General features: G+C 37.4%; 1 protein-coding gene and 1 pseudogene across 2 annotated transcripts in view; one reads left to right on the top strand and one right to left on the bottom strand.

Moving 5' to 3' along the window:
* IntS1 (integrator complex subunit 1) overlaps positions 1-19,510 on the bottom strand; it is a 297,465-nt gene that overhangs the window by 259,827 nt on the left and 18,128 nt on the right. The gene's annotated exons all lie outside the window — the stretch shown is intronic.
* LOC137244265 (uncharacterized) lies at positions 9,039-9,992 on the top strand (annotated as a pseudogene).

Below are 19,510 nucleotides of genomic sequence, written 5' to 3'. Positions count from 1 at the left end.
TAGGCGTTTCCAGAATTTACTTAGTTACTGCTATAAAATTATAACTACAGACGCACGTGTATAGCTTCTCACATGCGCGTGTATATGTGAGTGACACTTCCACAGATAATTGCCTACTTTTGGGAGCATCTCAGATAAGATATATGCATGTGTTTGTGCGTCTCTTCTCCGCTGCGTGTACGTACATATGTGTAGACATAATGATTGATTCGTTTATGTAGATACAAGTGACTGCCTGCTTTATTGTTGTTGTGGCTTTATTACGTAGCATCAGACTAGTGATGTGAGTATCACTTATTGTCACTTATATTCTTCACACTTTCCTCCACCTAAGTCTGATCGTCCCGATCAGTCAAATCTCTCGATCTAACGGCTGCTAGCCTCTCCAAATGAACTACCCTTCTATTTCGTGGTGTCCACATTGTTTGTATGAGGTAGATGACATTACTGATCCTCTTCACAACTCTGCACGGGCCTTCCCAACTGCACCAGAATTTGGATGGAACACCCTTCCGCCTGTGAGGGTTGTATAGCAGTACCAAGTCTCCCTCCCGGAAACCTTCCGAATTATTTTTCTTGTCGTACCTGTGTTTCATCTTACTACTCATTACCCTGGGCCGTTCCCTCACACTCTGTTGTTTGGCCAATGAACTACTTCGCAGAGCTTGCGCTTGACGGATTGGCTTTGCATCATCAGTATCGTCTTGACGTTTCACAACAGTAGTACGCGCTGTATTGAAACCACCCTTGCATTCTTTCTGGAAAATTCTTTCAGTCGTTTTAGTGCGTCCATTAGGGTTTGTCAATGCCAGTGTTTTTCTCGCAGGTACCTTCGGTTTTGATTTGTTTGTCCCATTCGTTCCATCAACCCTTGCCCGATCTGCGGCCTTTGACTTTTGTGGTTTTTGTTGAATCTCTTTCACCAGCAATCGATTACTGCTGCACCCTTTTTCGAAACTGAAGTTAAGTGGCACATCCTGGTTCTCATAACGCATAATCCTTCTCCACATCCTGATGTCATGGTCAACTAAGAAGTCCACTCCCAATATGACTTCGGCAACAATCTCCGCCACAATGAATTTGTGTAGAACCATGACCTTCCCAATTAAGTCTTCACATATCACTTCTCCCTGGAATTGGTTATACTCGCCTGTGACCGCACGCAACCTTGCTCCAGGTAACGGTTTTACTCTCCTGTTGACCAAGTCAGATCGTATAGCATTGAGATGCGCCCGTATCTACAGTCAGTACACGCTCCTTGCCATTCACATTTCTTTTGACGGTAAGACTGCTCGAGTTTCTTCTGATTTGCTTCACAGATATCACAGGACGTTCAATAGCTGGGGCCAGTTTTCGATCTTTACATCTGACTCGCTCTTGCTTATCTCTTCCAGCTTTGCGTTTACGGCCACCCAAGTTGGAACTACCAGGACCGGTGCTGCAATGACGAGCAATGTGACCTGGGTTACCGCACTTGAAACATTTGATTGCACCATCATTCTTCTGTTGCGTTCCTTTTAAAGCTTCTAAAATTGCGTCTACCCACTCTAGCTTTTCTACTTCCACACGGCGTGCTGTGAAAACTGGCTTACACAGAAGCGACGCTGTTTCCTGAATCAGAGCATGTGATACCGTTTCTGCGAATGTGGGTTTGGGTTTGCGTATGTAGCTCGCTTTGTTTCGACGTCCCGTTTGCCATTTATAAAGCTCTGAATCGTTACCCTTTCAGTGTATTCCACGGGTGCGTCCGCACTCGCTAAATGTGCCAGCCTTTCAACATCTGACGCAAACTCTTGCAATGTTTCACCAGGCCTCTGGAAGTGGTTCAGTAGCTCCATTTGGTATATCTGTCTCCTATGCTCAGTTCCGTATCGTCTCTGTAGAGCGCCCATCAATGCTTCATAACAGTTCCGTTCGCCCTCTGGAATGGGCATCCCAACAGACATCTGATTGATGAGCCAACACCGCCTAGGGGCTTAAGGAGTCATCTCCGTAAGCAATATGAGGAAATACGGCACCTGAGAACTCAGCCGTATGAAGCAAAGAACACAAGCAGGTCCTAAGCGAACTCCACAAACAGGCGTCGGACCTATATGCCAGGAATTGCCCGGTGAATCCAGTACTCAAGGAACAGTACCCAAAACTTGCGGAAGAGGAACGCATACTCTCAAGGAAAACGCGAGTCACTCTAGCTCAACTTCGTTCTGGATACTGTTACAGGCTAAACTCTTACCCATCCAGAATCAACCCCGATATACAAAATGTATGCCCCACTTGCAATGTGTCCCCACATGACACCAAACATTTCTTTAATTGTAATGTGGAACCAACGCCTCTAACACCCCTTTCATTATGGTCCACCCCTGTTGAAACAAGCTAGTTTCCATGGACTCCCGTTAGAGTATATTATTGACAATTTGTAATTGGTCGCATCTATTAGGTGGGGCGAAGCACTGCTACAACAACAAAAACAACAATTGTTTAAGGAATCAGTTAATTCTACGACACTATGGGATTTTCAAGCATGATACTTTTTAATTTTTTTTATTTTAAAAATGTTTTTACGTAAATTTTCTGTAAATATATTATTGATGTATTACTATATATATATCACCTGAATAATATTTGGGCTGGATTTTATATAAGGTGCCACGATTTTCAAACTTTTTTTGATTGGAGGGAGTCCTAAAAATCACCAAAATAGAATCCGCAGCTCTAGGAAACTCTTAGTTTATGAAATATAAGCGTTTAAAAATGTAAATTTTACCAAACAAACTTAATGCGATCGGACCGATTTCTTTAGAATGCCGCACTTGGAATAAGTTCATATCATTAAACTAAGTTATTTTAGCCACTGCCGATGTTAAAAACTAAGCCACAACGCGTTTTAATTCAATAAATAACGAAACTTGAAACTGAAAAAATACACCGCCGTCGACAAGTTCGTTTGTTTATTTTATAATCGAATTGTCATCTGCAACCGAAATAATATGGCAGAGCGAGTGTATTTCGAACGAGTAGACTGTTCGTTTATGTGTTGTACCGTAGTACAATGCCTCAAAACATTTTTTTTATTTTTTTATTTTTTTTATTTACAGCAGACTTTAGATTTTTTTTATTCACATACCTATTTATATTTTGCCACCACTGTCCTTACTTCAAAACACTAACTAATACCGCCCATGTCAAAAACATATGTTTTTCGAACCGATTTATCTACTTATGTATCTGAGCAACATGCGGCTCTAAAGCTACTTCCGAAAAGATTTCTCCTTCTTTTCCTTTTGGACTTCAACACTGAAAAGTCGTGAATTTAAGCCGTCAAAAAAAATTGCAAGTCTAGTCGTCCGGGTAAATTTTCAAAGTCTAAAGTTTTAAAGTTTTTAAAATCAGAGTGCAGTGATTAATAGACTTGTGACAGATTTGTCAATATAAAATACGACTTTTCACGCCGAGTGTTAAAAAGTTATAATTTTTTTATAACCACTATGGCACATCTTTTTGAAGCTATATAAAGCTTATAATTTGTGATTTCACATCAAGGTTAACATATTAATCCGACACCCGTGCGAATTAAAACTTAATATTAATTCATAAATTTGCCTCCGGTAACCAGTATATTTTGAGCCCAAATTTATAAGGAGAAATACATGGTAAGTGATATTTTTATTAAATTATAGAACTCCCTTTACCCCTCTTATTGTGATATACCTAATTGTGGTGCAAATAATTTAAACATAAATCTAAAAGAGCGGTATCTTTTTCATCCGCAGATTTTTCGTAAAAACCACATTTTCTGCAAATTCATTTGCCATCAATTTTGTATCATATACATCTGATTCACACAAGCAACCCCCCTTTTACTTAACCCCGCTTTTGCGACCACGGCAAAAAATTCAAAACCTGGTCCAGTTGCTGATAATCCAGTAAGCCATATTTTAAACAAGCCAGAACACCCAAAATGGCCAGTTTTCATAATCGTCGGAGGTTTCTAACATAATCCCAAGACATGTCAGGAAATTTGAATAATTTAATTTAAAATTAAAATTCGTTTTAGTAATATACATAATAGATTTTAGTAATACATATAGATACATAAAATGTATGTAGAAATATAGAAATCGAACTCGAACTCAAAAATAAGTATGAATAAGAATCAAGTTATGTTCAGAAACATTGAATCGTATGCCTAAAATGTTGCTAAGAAATAGTAAATTCTAATTGAATTTTTCTCATAAAAAAATTAATGACATCCCTGTGTTCAATATAAGCAATTAGGTTAAAAGAAACCCCCTAATGGACTTTAGGCCCCTTATTTTGAATACCCACTGTAGTTTGAATTAGCCAAATTTGAATAGTTGGTAATATGTAGCACCTTACCAAAAATTCAACTAGCCAAACCGCAAAATATCATATTTTTGTTGTTATTGTTGCACAGCATTCTCTTGAACCTGTGCACGATCACATACATGCATACATGTGAGTGAAGTGGACATGTTCTAGAGTGCGATGCGTTTGAGAGAGTTTATGATGCCACCTCAAGAAATATCGTTCGATGCAACCATTTACGGGAATTTGTATGTGTTTCCCCTATCTGAATAAATATAGTTGGTAAAAAGGAATAGAAGTAGCAAATTTGCCAGTCAAACCCAGTTTCGACGCGAACATTTATACATATGCATTCTTCTTTATTGAGAGTGATTTAAAATATTTTTTACATTTTTAAACATGGTTGCCAACATTTGCGGTTTGGTAATGTTTTAAGTGATTTTCTTTTGCAAATTAAAAACCATTAATTGTGTTAGTTGGTTTAGAAAATATTTTAATTCTTGTTTAAGGAATGATAACCCCTTTCCCCAAGCAAGAAGGCCTTCGAAGCTAGGAAGAAATGCTATATACCTGTAAAATGAATTTAGTTACTCACGTATATATGTACCTAAATATATTCACCTATTTCCTACATATTATTTTGTTAACAATTTTTTTTTCTTTATTGCACATTTATACAATGATGTGCATCTACATACATATGTATGCACATATGTAAGTTGTACATATATTGGATTTAGTCGTCCTTTCAACTAAATTTTTTTTTGTTGATAATACTTTTTTTATATATGCGTACATAAAGGCACATATACACATTTACATACATACGTACATATATCAAAATTATTTTTGTTCGGTTCATAGGATATAAATTTAGGATTTTTTTATACCTTTTTTATAATGATTTTCTTATTCATTAATATTAATGTACATACACATGTAAGCACATACGTACATGAGCTGATATATATATCAAGGGTAGTTTTCCTTATTACTTGAATTTTTTTTGATACATAATTTTTCAATTTTATACATGCGTATATATTAACGTAAAAACATATTTACATACATGTGTATAACTATTTGATTTTTGAATTGTCATATGCAATTAATGTTCTAGGGAGACTAACTAAAGTTCCACTATATAACTTCTCATTGAGCTGTTTTGTTTTTAGTGATTTTCTTCGTTTAAAAATCAAAGTAAATTCCATTAATTAAGTTTAGGTTAAATAAACTAAGAAACGAAATGTGGATTGAATTTGTTTTAAATAATAATAATTCATAATGGGTAACTAATTTGTTTGATTTGGTTTGAGACACCGGAGTTGATGGTAATGTATTGGGGCCTCAACAACATCAATGATGCCAAAGGTAGGGTGGGAAACAGTTATTGATGGTATAATGGAAATATCTAATGTTCACTTATTAGCTTATTCACTCACTAACTAATTTCTTGTGGCGCTGCCAAAGCGTTAAAGCGAAGCAACACTACAAAGCGTTCTATGCAAGTCCGGAATAAGTACTCTGTTTACTCGTTAATTTAATTGTGAAGATCTTTCCTTGGCTACGCCCGTTATATAAGTTAATAGTTGATATCGTTCGCCGATTTAAACTAACGGAGCTTTCATTGTGTGAAAATTTTAAAGTGTTTTTTAGTAAAGCCTTTATTAATTGATTAAATTGATTAAACTTTCTTTTAAAATGAGCCAATCAGGTAATTAGTATTACATTTCTATTAATATGATGATTTAGTAGTGGAATACAAATTGTATAATTGTTTCAGGGAATACTTTGAAGTGGTCAGAATATGAGGACCGTATTGCCGTTATAGCATTATGCTATATGGATGAAGATGATATTTTAAAAACCCTCCGCCATCTGGGCATAAATATCAGCATCGTGTCCCGATGCGTCAGGGAGTATGAAGAAAATAATTTTGAATTTTTTGTTGCTAGTGCTCCAACTGCTCTTACCCCTGTTGTTGATGAAGGTACTGTTGTCGCTTGTTTTGAAGGTTAGATTAATTTTCGTATAAAATATTAGAAATTATATGAAAGAAATTTCAATTACAGATGTTTCTTTTATGAGTGGTGATTTTTTTGTTGCTGGTGCTCAAGATGCTACAACTACTGATAGTTATATTATTTCTTGTTATGAAGGTAAAAAAAAACAAAAAATATTTGTAAGCATTTAAAATACACACTGATGAGTGATACGTCAGAAACACTTCATTCAGTGAGTGATATAAATTAGCATTCAAAAAACATAACAGTTGATCAACTGTTTAGTGACAACTTAATCGAGTTTTACACTTTGTTATCATATTAGTCCGAACTTATTTAATACGCGGAAATACTAAATGGTGCGTTCAGATGGTAATCACTAAACAGTTGTATTAACGTTTTCTGGTGCGCCGTTTGTAAACAATGTGTATTAAAGAAGTCTAATTGCAGATGTTTCCACTACTAATGCCGATCGTCATATTGTCGATATTGCAGTTACTGTAGATAATGCAGTTGCTTATTTGGAAGGTTAGATTCAATTTGCTATATCAGATTTTGAATGAATATTAAGATAGTTTCAATTTCAGATGTTTCTAGTTCAAACGTCAATGGTGCTACAGCTTCTGTTGACAGTGCCGCTGATGATAATGTTACAGGTGTTTATTTTCAAGTTTAGATATTTATTTATTTATTCAAAAGCTAAAATTATAATATGAAATTATAACATAGATAGCAAGTTTAGATATATATTTGCATATCTCTATATAGAAGTTTTGGAAATTGTTGCGTTGGTTGAAATCAAGGGGAATACAGTAGAAGATGTTGTTGTCTTATTAGCTGATTGCTTTTCTTGATAAAATCTATACAAAGCCATCGTACAGCGACATGTCAGTTAATGTTTTAGTTAATTTGCGATACAGAATCAGTTTTAAACATTTTTTTTCGGAAATAGAAGTTGGATGGGTGTATGAGTAGGATTGAGGAAGGAAGAGGGGAAAGGAGAGGGAGACTCAGAATTAGAATTACAGATGAAAACGGAGGAATTTGGGACAGAGAAAGAAAGAAAGGAAGGGGGGGGGGGGGGGGGGGGCAGACAGTGTAATGCAACAAAAGAGTTTATTATTATTTTGATAGCAGACCCTTCGTTTACAACTGTCGAATTTTTTGAAGCTTCTGCTGTTAACGACGCAACTAAAATAGATGTTATTGCTGAGGATAATGTTAGATTTCGTTTATATTTATATTATACTTAAAAACTGATTGCGATTGCAGAATCAGAGGTTTGTTCCACGAGCGATCGGGATTTTGTTGAGGATACTGGTGATTCTTTCGAAGGCATGTTCTATCATTCTTAACATTTTTTTAGTCGATTCTCACTTGCAAAGGATGAAAGCACTCTTAGTCAAAGCACATGCACATCTGTATGAAAATTTCACATCTATATGAAAAAAGATGGTTGTGACGCGGCCATTAGCGTAGTTTTTAGTTGACTAGAGAACTGTCACTTGACTGAGTTTTCATGTAACTGATAACCACATTTATAAACACTTTACTTGATTTAGTAGCCAGTGGATCTTTGATTTTCTATGTAGTTAAAGTAAGTATATGCAATTTATGAAAAGTTGTTAGCAGCACGACCCTTTTGTCGTATTTACAAAGAAAGCTTCGTTGCATTGCTCCGCTTCATGGATGAGGTCAATGTATGCCCGGACGCATATTTTCTAAACAAAGTTTGGGGAATGTAAGGCAAGGCAAAAAGTTAAGATATTCTTAACATATGAAGCTGTCAGAGCTACAAAGTAACAAGGCAAGAGCTCTACGTAAAAGTGCGTGCATACTAAGCGGTGCTACACTTTTTCGATTATTTTTGTTCATGGCCGCGTCGCGTAGTGCTGCTGCCGCTAGATGTGAATGTGTCCTTAAAGCGCGTGCACGCTAAGCGGAGCGACATGTAGCGGCAGCGTCGCTTCACTTTTTTGTCTATTTGATCAACATGGCCGGGATGTGAATTGCCCCATAAGAATACATGCAAATAATATTTTGTAGCGCAGTGTAGTGCAGCTCAGTGTGTTCTTAGCTTTAGCTTAAATCCGCCTTTCTGTTAATGGTGCTTGCGTATTTAGTGACGCAACATGTAGCGGCAGCGGCGCTTTTTTTTTTGTTTGCCTGTTTGATCAACATTGCCACGCCGCGCAGTGCAGCTGCAGCTAATGACCGAGTCACAATTGAGTTTTTCATATAGATGCCTTCAAACAGTCTTATACATTCCAGTAACATCGCTGCAATAACCCAAGATGTTGCTTTTGTAATAATAAAGGCACTTCACGCTTGGCAATTGAAGTTTATTTCGCCTTGTCCATTCACATACAAATTTTGCTAAGCACTGTTATACGCAAACTCACTAGAAGAAAAGTACTTGCTAACATATTTTGTGCCCTATTCATTTGTTTGCTGTCGTTCTACATAAAAATGCGTGCAATCTACTTATAATGCATACGACTAAGTTAAATGCAGTTATATGAAAATCTGCTTATGTGACGGGGCTTTAAGTGTGAATTGCTCCATATAAATATATGTATTTTTCATTTTATTCATGTAATTCATTTTACAGATCCTGATATACCTTTTATCAGTAGCAGAGCTACCATTTCTGCTTCAAACATACGCTTTCCCAAATTTGTTCTCTCTTCTGCCGAAAATCAGGCTATGCTGACTCTGGCAAAAATTATAAAGGGGTTTGAGTCCATTGAAAAATGTATTTATTTTGCAGAAGAAAACGGACTTATTTCGAAATCAAAAGCCTGCAAAATACATAGTTAATATGCCATTGGTTCGTAACGGTAACAACTCTTTGGGTACCTATTAGTGTCGCAAAGGCTCCTGTCGGACCAATTCTGGGTTGTCACGTGCAAAGGGAACTTGGTTTGAAAAAGCAAAGATATCTCTACCCCAAATTTTCTACCTTATGTACGCCTATGCACACCGTTGGCGAACTGCCGACACAAGGCTGGAGAATTTTGTAGAAGGTACCACGCTTTCCTCGTGTACAATAACCGATTGGTTTAACTACTGTCGCGAGGTGGTTGTTACTTTATAATTACACCAGCAGAAGCAGAAGGGGAAGATTGGTAGACCTGGGAATGTTGTTCAAATCGACGAAAGCAAGTTTGGCAAAAGGAAATACAACAAAGGTATTTTTTAAACAATAAAAACGCCTTAAATAAAATATGTATAAACATATTGTATTTTAGGTAAAAGCGTGGAAGGTCACTGGGTCCTCGATATGATTGAAGACGGCAGTGACGACCTAAGCTAGAAATGTGACCGAAGAATGGTCGGTCAGCGGATGCGCTTATACCGCTAATTAAAAAACATGTGGTGGAAGGCACGACGATTCGTACAGACTTTTGGAAGGCATAAGATTGCTTACCCAAACATGGGTATTTGCATTCCAAACTCAACCACAGCGACCCAGGCAACCCGTTTGTTGCACCTGATGGCACACATACACAGAGAATAGAATCTCAATGGCGCGTTGTGAAGAGATATTTTTACAAAGAAAATTATAACCATCCTGCAAATTTCGAAGATATACTTGTAGAGTTTTTGTGGCGCCGATCACTTTGGAGGAATCATGAAGACCCCTTCAAGAAGCTATAACACATATATATGTTCTTCACGAATAGATATGGGTAGTTACTTTGATGGTTTGATTTGCTTTTCGTTGTCATATTTAAATATATAATAAAACATTTTTTTACAGGTGTTGATATGACTCTAAAGTACGCATGTCAGAGACGGAAAGTACCAGCTAACCAACAAACAGAGAGCAGAAATATTAAATGTACATATAATAGCATCATTATAAATAAAAAAGGTTTTTTGACTTATGTATTTTTCCCTCAATGGTTGTTTTGTTATTTTGTAAATGGTTAGGTACTAGTTTGCGGACGCACATACATATTTGTATATGTAAGTATCCTTTTCTCGTTTTTTGTGGGATTTTCTTAGAACGCTTTGTTGCATGGCTTTGCTTTGCAGATAAGCTCAATGTAGGGCACCACATATACCATTCTACAAAAAGCTGAACATATATGAAGCGAATCTAAAAGTTGAGATATTTTTAGAATATGGCGCTTTTGAAGCTTTGAATATTTCCATCTAAATTTGCCATTAGATGCGTCATGTACAAGGGTGCTCGGAAACCCTTTTCTTTTCTAAAGTGAAACTTTGTGAGATTTTCTCACTCCATGTCCTAAAAATAAAAAATTTGGAATAGAAAATCGCGCGATTTTAACCGATTTAACTGATTAAGCCTCGTAGCGTCTGAACCGTTAATGATGGAACCTTGAATCAACTTGTGGATTAATCTACACGTGGATACCTACAATATGCAAAAATAAAATCGATTCCATCTTGCTTGGTTCAATAGATATGCACACTAATCGGTTTTAATCAGCACTTATCGATTAACCCATCAGTATGCGGTAGAAATTGAACCGTTATAAATAGAACATTGGGGATGGCGTGAAGCTTTCCATTTAAACTTGGCCCTAGATGCGTCAATCTACAAGGGTCCGAGGAAACCCTTTTCTTTTCTAAAGTTCAAATTTGTGAGATTTTCCCACTTCATGTCCAAAAAATGGAAAATTTGGAATAAAAAATCGCGAATTTGTGAGATTGCCCATTTCTTTTATAAAGCTCTTCCTTCCTAAAGGTTAAATTTGTGAGATTTGCCACTTCATGTATAAAAAATAAAAAATTAGGAATAAAAAATCGCGCGATTTTTTATTCCAAAATTTCGTCTGCGGCGCTTTTCTTTTCTAAAGTTGAAATTTGTGAGATTTCCCACTTCTTTTCTAAAGCTTTTCTTTTCTTTATTAAAGTTTAAATTTGTGAGATTTCCCACTTCTTGTCCAAAAAATAGAAAATTTGGAATACAAAATCGCGCGATTTTTTATTCCAAACTTTCGCCTGCGGCGCTTTTCTTTTCTAAAGTTGAAATTTGCGAGATTTCCCACTTCTTTTCTAAAGCTTTTCTTTCCTAAAGTTTAAATTTGTGAGATTTCTCACTTCGTGTCCAAAAAATAAAAAATTTGGAATAAAAAATCGGCCGTTTTTTTTTTTTATTCCAAATTTTCGCCTGCACCACTTTTCTTTTCTAAAATTCAAATTTGTGAGGTTTCCCTATTTTATGTCCAAAAAATGCGACGCTTTTCTTTAATAAGCTTTAAATTCCAGATGTTTTCGATTTCATGTAAAAAAAATTTAAAGCTAACAAAATCAATATGGTAAACGGAATGAAATGAATAAGCATGAGGTCTGAGACTTATGGCTGGATTTTGTAGCCTTTGCAGAGACATAGAGGAAGATTTGCAGATATGCTTTGGTTACTTCAAAGCGAAGTAAGCAAAATTGTATTGTTTATTTTATGGCGGTGTCAAAGCGAAGCAGCGCAGAAAAAGCACTTATTTATTTATTTATAAAAAAATAGCCTACGGCTAATACAGATAATCTCATACAATTATTAGTTACTGAGAAAAAAAATATTATTATATATATATTTAACAGTCAGCTGTATATAAATTTAATTTTAATTTCAACTACTATAATATTTATTTGATTTTTCAATTCCAGTCTTATAATTTCATTAAGTACTTATACCTAATTGTAACAAATCAACTAATTGCTCAATTTATTACATCAGCACCTAACCATAAACCTATCTTTTCTCTAAACATTCCGATAGTTCTTACATATTTAATATCATCAGGTACATCATTATATGTTGCCATTCCATTGTTAAATACCGACTTTAAGCCCCCACTTGGACGTACAGGTTCCAAGTGAAATTGATTAGCTTGTATAGTTAGGTACTGATGCACATCTGAGTTTCTTCTTACTAATGACTCTAAGTACTCTGGAAGCAAACCATTTTCCACTCTATAAATAAAAGTTAACACATCTCTTAACACTTCATTTTCTACGGATAAATAGCCTAACTCACTTAACATACTGTGAACATTTTCACTACGCCTTTTGTTCAATACTGCTGTTGTTGCTGTTGTTGTAGCAGTGCTTCGCCCCACCTAACAGCCGCGACCGATCACAAATTGTCATCAATATCCTCTAACGGGAGTCCAAGGAAACTTGATGTTTCAACAGGGGTGGACCATAATGAAAGGGGTGTTAAAGGCGTTGGTTCCATATTACAATTAAAGAGATGGTTGGTGTCATGTGGGGACACATTGCAAGCGGGGCATACATTTTGTATGTCGGGGTTGATTCTGGATAGGTAAGAGTTTAACCGGTTACAGTATCCAGAACGAAGTTGAGCAAGAGTGACACGCGTTTCCCTGGGGAGTATGCGTTTCTCTTCCACAAGTTTTGGGTACTTTTCGTTGAGTACTGGATTCACCGGGCAATTCCCGGCATAAAGGTCCGACGCCTGTTTGTAGAGTTCACCAAGGACCTGCTTGTGTTTTTTTGCTTCATACGGCTGGGTTCTCAGGTGCCGTATTTCCTCAAAATGCTTACGGAGATGACTCCTTAAGCCCCTAGGCAGTGTTGGCTCATCAATCAGATGTCTGTTTGGATGCCCAGGCAGGCCTGTAGCTTCTTCCAGTCGGTAATTTTTAGCCTTGGCGACTATATGGGTGACGCGTAGCACGTAAACGGCTGGCCAATTGCTTTGTATGTAGTAATGAGCGTTTATTTTTCTTTTCCCCAGGTACTGCCAGCAAGAGATTTGAGGATTTTATTACGGCTCTGGATTTTCGGAACAATTGCGGCTGCTTGCTCACCAAAATGTAGATCCTGATCAAACGTCACACCCAAGATTTTGGGGTGTAGGACAGTCGGTAGCTTAGTGCCATCGACGTGGATGTTCAAAATTGTCGACATTTGGGACGTCCATGTTGTAAATTTTATTTATTTATTTATTTATTTACTTATTATTTAAAGTCGACGACAAACTATGGTCGACTGCATAATATAAAAGATATATAAATATACAACTCAAAAGAAAAAATTTAAGATATATCGAGATTTCAACAATGTTATATTACAAACAAATATATATTAATGAACATTACTCTTTAATTTCAGAATATAATAATAATAAGAAATATGAGCAGAAATAATATCTTATACCAAGATCTTATACTGGCGGAATGCATCAGATTCCGCTCAGCATGATTTCGGAATGCAGTGGATTCCAATCTTCCTGTTGGAATGCAACAAGATTCCAATCAGCATGTCATGGGAATCCGGCAGTGCTAAGAGTAGTATAATGAGGATACGCCATCACACGGCATAAAAAAGTAACATGACCTGTGTTGTTGGAATGCACCGGATTCTAATCAGCTCAATGCCTGACCCATAAGATTATACTGCCGGAATGCATACGATTCCGGTCAGTGACTCATGAAAAAGCATATTTTTACGTTGTTGGAATGCACCAGATTCCAATCAACACAGTACTGTCTTGTTCCTTCTTAATGATACATGTTGATAAATATTCCTCCATCCTTAAACGAGATAGTTCCTGTTTTTTTGGAAGAAATAAAATGCCGGCAAATTAAATTAGCTTCTATCTCTTAAATTAGATAGGCAAGTATTGCATTACGTATTGTGGCAAAAGTACATTCAAGACTGATACAGCTATACAAGTCATTATAGTGCGCGCACCAGATAAGAAGAGGATTATTTTTAGCAAAGTTTCGTCGACAAAGGGGTAAATAGAAAGGAACGTAGTGTCTGGATACTCTAGGGGGAACCGCAAAAAACAAGCGGTTGAGAAGGTCCGCAGAATCAATTTCTCCAATAATGAGCTTATGGATGAACAATACCCCCAGTAATATTCTCCGATTTTCCAGAGTGGGTAAGTTAATAAGAAGTCTACTTCTGTATGGAGGGAGGTGGAGACTTGAGTCCCAATTAAGGCCGCGCAATGCAAATATCAAAAATTGCTTTTGAACTGACTCAAGACGCTTTATATGCTTTTGAGAAACAGGGGACCAAACTCATGAGCAATACTCGAGTATTGGACGAACCAGCGATGTGTAAAGAACCTTAGTGAGGTACGGATCATCGAACTCTTTAGCCCATCTTTTAACAAATCCAAGTAAACCCAACGCTTTGTTGGCAATAGATGATATATGCATGTTAAAATTCAATTTCGGATCAAAAAGGACACCTAGATCATTTGCAATAGATATACGCTCCAAAGGCGTACCATCTATTACATAAGGCTTCAATGCTGGCTTCACTCGGTGAAATGTCATATGCTTACATTTAGAGCAATTTAAAGCTAGTAAATTTGTTGTGCACCAACATTGGAACGAGTCCAAGTCGCCCTGAAGAAGATCCAAGGAACTCAAATCGGTACGACAGTAAGTGTAGCAAAGTTTTACATCATCCGCATACATTATAGTATGGGAATATAATATTGTCTGTGGCAAGTCATTAATGAAAAGGGCAAAGAGCAAAGGGCCTAGATGACTTCTCTGGGGTACTCCGGAGGAAACTCCGAACGATTCCGACAGGTTGCACTTGAACAGGACTTTTTGGGTCCGGTTAGAAAGATAGCTTTTCAGCCACATTAATAGGTGAAACGGAAAGCCCAGTAAATCAAGCTTATGAATAAGTAACTCATGGTTGACGGTATCAAATGCTTTGCTGAAGTCCGTGTAGATCACATCCGTTTGCTTGTTCGCTAAAAATCCTTCCATAACTATAGAAGTGAATACAAGCAAATTTGTAGTGGATGACCTTTGACGAATAAAACCGTGTTGGCATGGAGATAAAATACTAGAACACTGATATTGGAGTTGACTGGTAACAATCTGTTCAAAGACTTTAGGAATGACTGAAAGTTTAGCAATACCCCTGTAATTTTCAACTTTTGACCTACTACCTTTTTTATGGAGGGGTATAATAAAAGACTGTTTCCAAAGTGCCGGGAATGACGCAGATCCCAGAGATAGCTCAAATAATTTTAAAATAGGCTCATACATGTTTTCGGCGCAGTACCTAAGCACACAACTAGGAACACCGTCCGGTCCCGGAGAAAAGGTGGGCTTCAAAGATTGAAGACTCTGAAGAACAATATTACCATCAATAGCAGGATTCCTAATGGAATTCGAGCTATCTAAGCGATAGGGATATTGACCGGAATGAAAACCACTGGATGAATACGTGGACTTAAAGAACTCAGAAAATAGTTCAGCAACGTCGTCATCAGTGCAAGCTTTTTTACCTCCAAAGGTTAATGAGGAAGGATACCCAGAAGTTTTCCGCTTTGAATTTACGAAACTGTAAAACTTTTTTGGATTCCTAAAAAATTGGGCTTCGCAACAACTCAAGTAATTTTTATAACAAAGCTGATTAAGACGGTGAAATTTAGAACGAGTTATTAGATATTTAGAGAGGTCTGCAGATGCTCCAGATTTCTTGAATCTCTTATAAAGCCTAGATTTAATATTATTAAGTCTGATAAATTGCCTTGAAAACCAAGGTGGCTTATTCGAACATAGGGTATAGCGAGTAGGAATGCAGGTATCAAAGAAGCCATCAAGCGTACTGTAAAATATAGAGATAGCCGAATCGACATCAGTGCAAGCATAGAGATCCGACCAATCATGAGAAGCCAACAGATCATTGAGCATAATGAAATTCGCTTTGTAGAAGCATCTAGATCGGGGACGAGACTGTACTTGAATCCTACGGGGTAGGCTGATATCAAGTGATATCTCTAGCGTAGGGTGAAGAGGGTCTTCTGGAAGGGATAAAGGTGGGATTTGCGTAAGGACAGTACCCACCGAGCCATCCACAAATACTAAATCCAGTATTTTATTTCCACTATTTGGAACATTGTTAATCTGTAAAAGAGATGAGTCTAACAAGCAATTGAGAAACTCATGTTGAGCAGTGGGAGTTAGAAAGTTTGAATCACTTATATTAACCCAACTAACTGTTGGCAAGTTAAAGTCACCAACAACAACAAGTCGATCGTTATCTCCCAACTGCGAATGCAAATCGCAGATGGCCGAGCTATGACTAGCATAAACATCCATATCCGAACGAGGTGATATATACGAACAGCAAACAATTACGCTATAGCTACCGAATGAAAGCCTTACTGCTATGAATTCGATATGAGAGATATTGTCCAGCAAAATCAACTCAGATGATAGGTTAGATTCAACAGCAATAAGGACACCTCCCGCTCTAGAGATACGATCACGCCGATAAACAGCATATCTATTTGAAAAAACCTCAGAATTGTAATTATCAGGCTTTAGCCAGGTCTCCGTAAAAGCTACAACTTGTGCAGAAAAGTTGAAAGAATTAAGGAAGAATGGAACAAGTTTTGATCGTAAACCACGAACATTTTGGTAATTAATGAGAAGACGGGACAGATCAGCAATTACCTTTGTGTTGTTATTACTGTGTTCGTCATACCGTTTTTTGGCTGTAATAAAACAGGTTCGGCCCTCGCCTTTCTTGTGGACAAGTGAACAACAGTATGCTTAGGCCAAAAAGAGGAATCAAGTACCTTATCGAAATATTCATTTGAAAGGGATATTTTAAATGAGGAGGTGTCTCTCTAATATTTAAAGTTAAATTTATACACATTGATGTTACTAGTGGGTGCAGCACCAAGTTTAGAGCAAACGTAATGAGCAATATCATTTTCGGTAAGCGAGGCGTGCAATCGGGACCCAAATACAGCCCTACGAGGAGGCACGGCAGTTACCTGCAAAGGAGTAGCGGATAGCGCACCAGAGAGCTGGGAAGGTGCGGCCGTTATAGAACAGTTGACAGAAGACGCATTGCTTTACCTAGCGTTTGTTATCGAGCCCGTCAAAGAAGTACTATTTTTTTCAGGTACACTTGTATCACTAGCAACAACCCCAGTATCGGTAACTGTTATTGTTGGAGCTAAAGATACCGGTGGTGTAGGATGAATTGGGGAGTCCAGCGAAATCAACATTGGTGACGTAGAACAAACAGCCGCAAAGGTACCACTATTAGTTCGTGCATCGTTTAATTTGCCAGAGATCGTCTCACTGGAAGTCTCGACACAGCCTTGTAGAGATTCTTGTGGAGATTCCTGAGCTGCATTGTTCATAACGTCTTGGGTAAGCCTGTTCGTATCAGTCAACGCGGTTGGAGGGGCATTCGGGGGAGGACAGCTTTGCCCCCGACTCGAAGACAAGTTGGAATCATTGTTGGGCATACATTTCTTATGTTTTGGGGATTCAGATATCACTTTCAATTTTTTAAAGTGAGCCTCCATCGTTTTGAATCTTTCGTTAAGGTCACGAAACCCAATAAAAATGTTGTTGAACTCTTTCTGAGTTTGCCTCATGAAAACTCGCATGTCATTTTCTACGGAACGACAATCATGACATGTCCAGTTCAGTCCAATTTTGCTGGATATTAGGTCAACCACCCGACCACCTATGTGAGAGAAACCGGCACAGATAACATGAGCCATATTATCACAGAGCCAACAACAAACATAAGTATCACCACGGGAAATTTTCTTTTGATTGGTGCACTTCTTGACACAGCAATCCAACATAATTGCAAAGTTAAACAAACCCAAAAGAACAATAGGCAAAAGAAACTATAAGTATAGGATAAATTGAACAGCTGTTCAAAAATATGGGTGACAGTTATTTTGGTGCACTGGATGCAAATCGCAAGACAGCGTATAGCTAGCAGCGAACACAACAGAAAGCAAACAGGGCACACAATGACTTGCTAATAGCAGCTACCAACAAAAGGGTATGCAGTTATCACAAATTTTTGTGAAAATCTATGATCTATGAACACACAGACTGAATGTTTAAATTGCACAAAAGGCCACTATGTATATTGCACTGTGTAAAGATGTAATACGAAATTAAACTTATAAACTGTTTTCTATTATATTAATAAATATTTATAAAAGATAAAACTTGTTTACAAAGTAAAAAGAATAACAATTCGAAGAGCGATCAAAAACACGTCCGCGCACGGCAAGGTTACCAGATCAATAAGGGAGAACTCTTGGCAACTCTGTTCGTGTGAAGTATTGTTTTAAAGTGAGCGCGCAAATAATTCAAAAACTTTATCATTTCTGTCGATAATTTAAGATAAACTTTCAAAAGTATCAAAATCTCTAGCAACTCCCAAAGTGTGGAGCACGGAGTGCAGCTGAAACTCATCATTTGTAGTGAATTTAATGAGAATCACAAGTATATTTGTCATAATACAATAACAACAGTGGTACAACAAAAGAAGTTTGATAATATAGCTACCAACAACTGAAAATCTCCCGCCAAATGCTGTTCTGAAAGCTTTCAGTAATTCAACATTCGCATTCGCGCCATCTATCGGTTGATAGCCTAAAATAAATTATACCGTCTACACCTGTGCAGCCACCTGGTTCCAACTCATCTATTTTTCGGAGTATTTTTTTGGAACACCATGTCTCAAAATTCTGGAAAGCGTCGTGGCGAGACCTTGGGCAATGAAGCTGAAATAATTAAAAAGGCTCCTCGTCTAAGCGATTCATCTCCTAACCTCATCCGTACAATCGACTAACGACTGATAAAGTACAATGACTCGTTGTCCAATAAAATAATGGAAGCAGAAAAGCGTATGATGGAGTTTACATGCAGAAAACTGGAAGATAAATTTGAAGGCCTGAATAAGGAGTTAAACGAGTTAAGTGGTAGAATTAATCGCATGGAGGGTATGTTTGAGAGGATTGGGCACCTCGAAAATGAAATAGCCACACTAAAACAGAGAGTATGTAAGCAGGAAAACTTTATATCTAAGCAAGAACTCCAAATTGCTGCATGCGACGTTTGAGTTCATGGGATTCCCTTCGAGGGAGGGGAAAACTTACAAAAGATTTTCCACCACCTCTGCTTCACGCTAAACTTACAGCCACCCCCATAAGAAGTGTTTTCGGCCGAAACGTAAACTACCACACGGTACGGTTGATCCGGCCGTTATCATTAAATTTTACACATCCGCGGACCGAAATACGCTGTTGAAAACGATTGCGAGCTTCAGGCGCCACAACAACACCAAAGGGCTGCAACTCGTGTATGTGGGAATAAATTCCAATGAGCCTATCTTTGTTAATGCATCGCTGACCAAAAACAACTATGAGATCT

Source organism: Eurosta solidaginis, chromosome 3, assembly GCF_040869045.1.
Source record: "Eurosta solidaginis isolate ZX-2024a chromosome 3, ASM4086904v1, whole genome shotgun sequence".
NCBI classification, from domain to species: Eukaryota; Metazoa; Arthropoda; class Insecta; order Diptera; family Tephritidae; genus Eurosta; species Eurosta solidaginis.
This window is presented reverse-complemented; position numbering and strand designations above follow the sequence as displayed.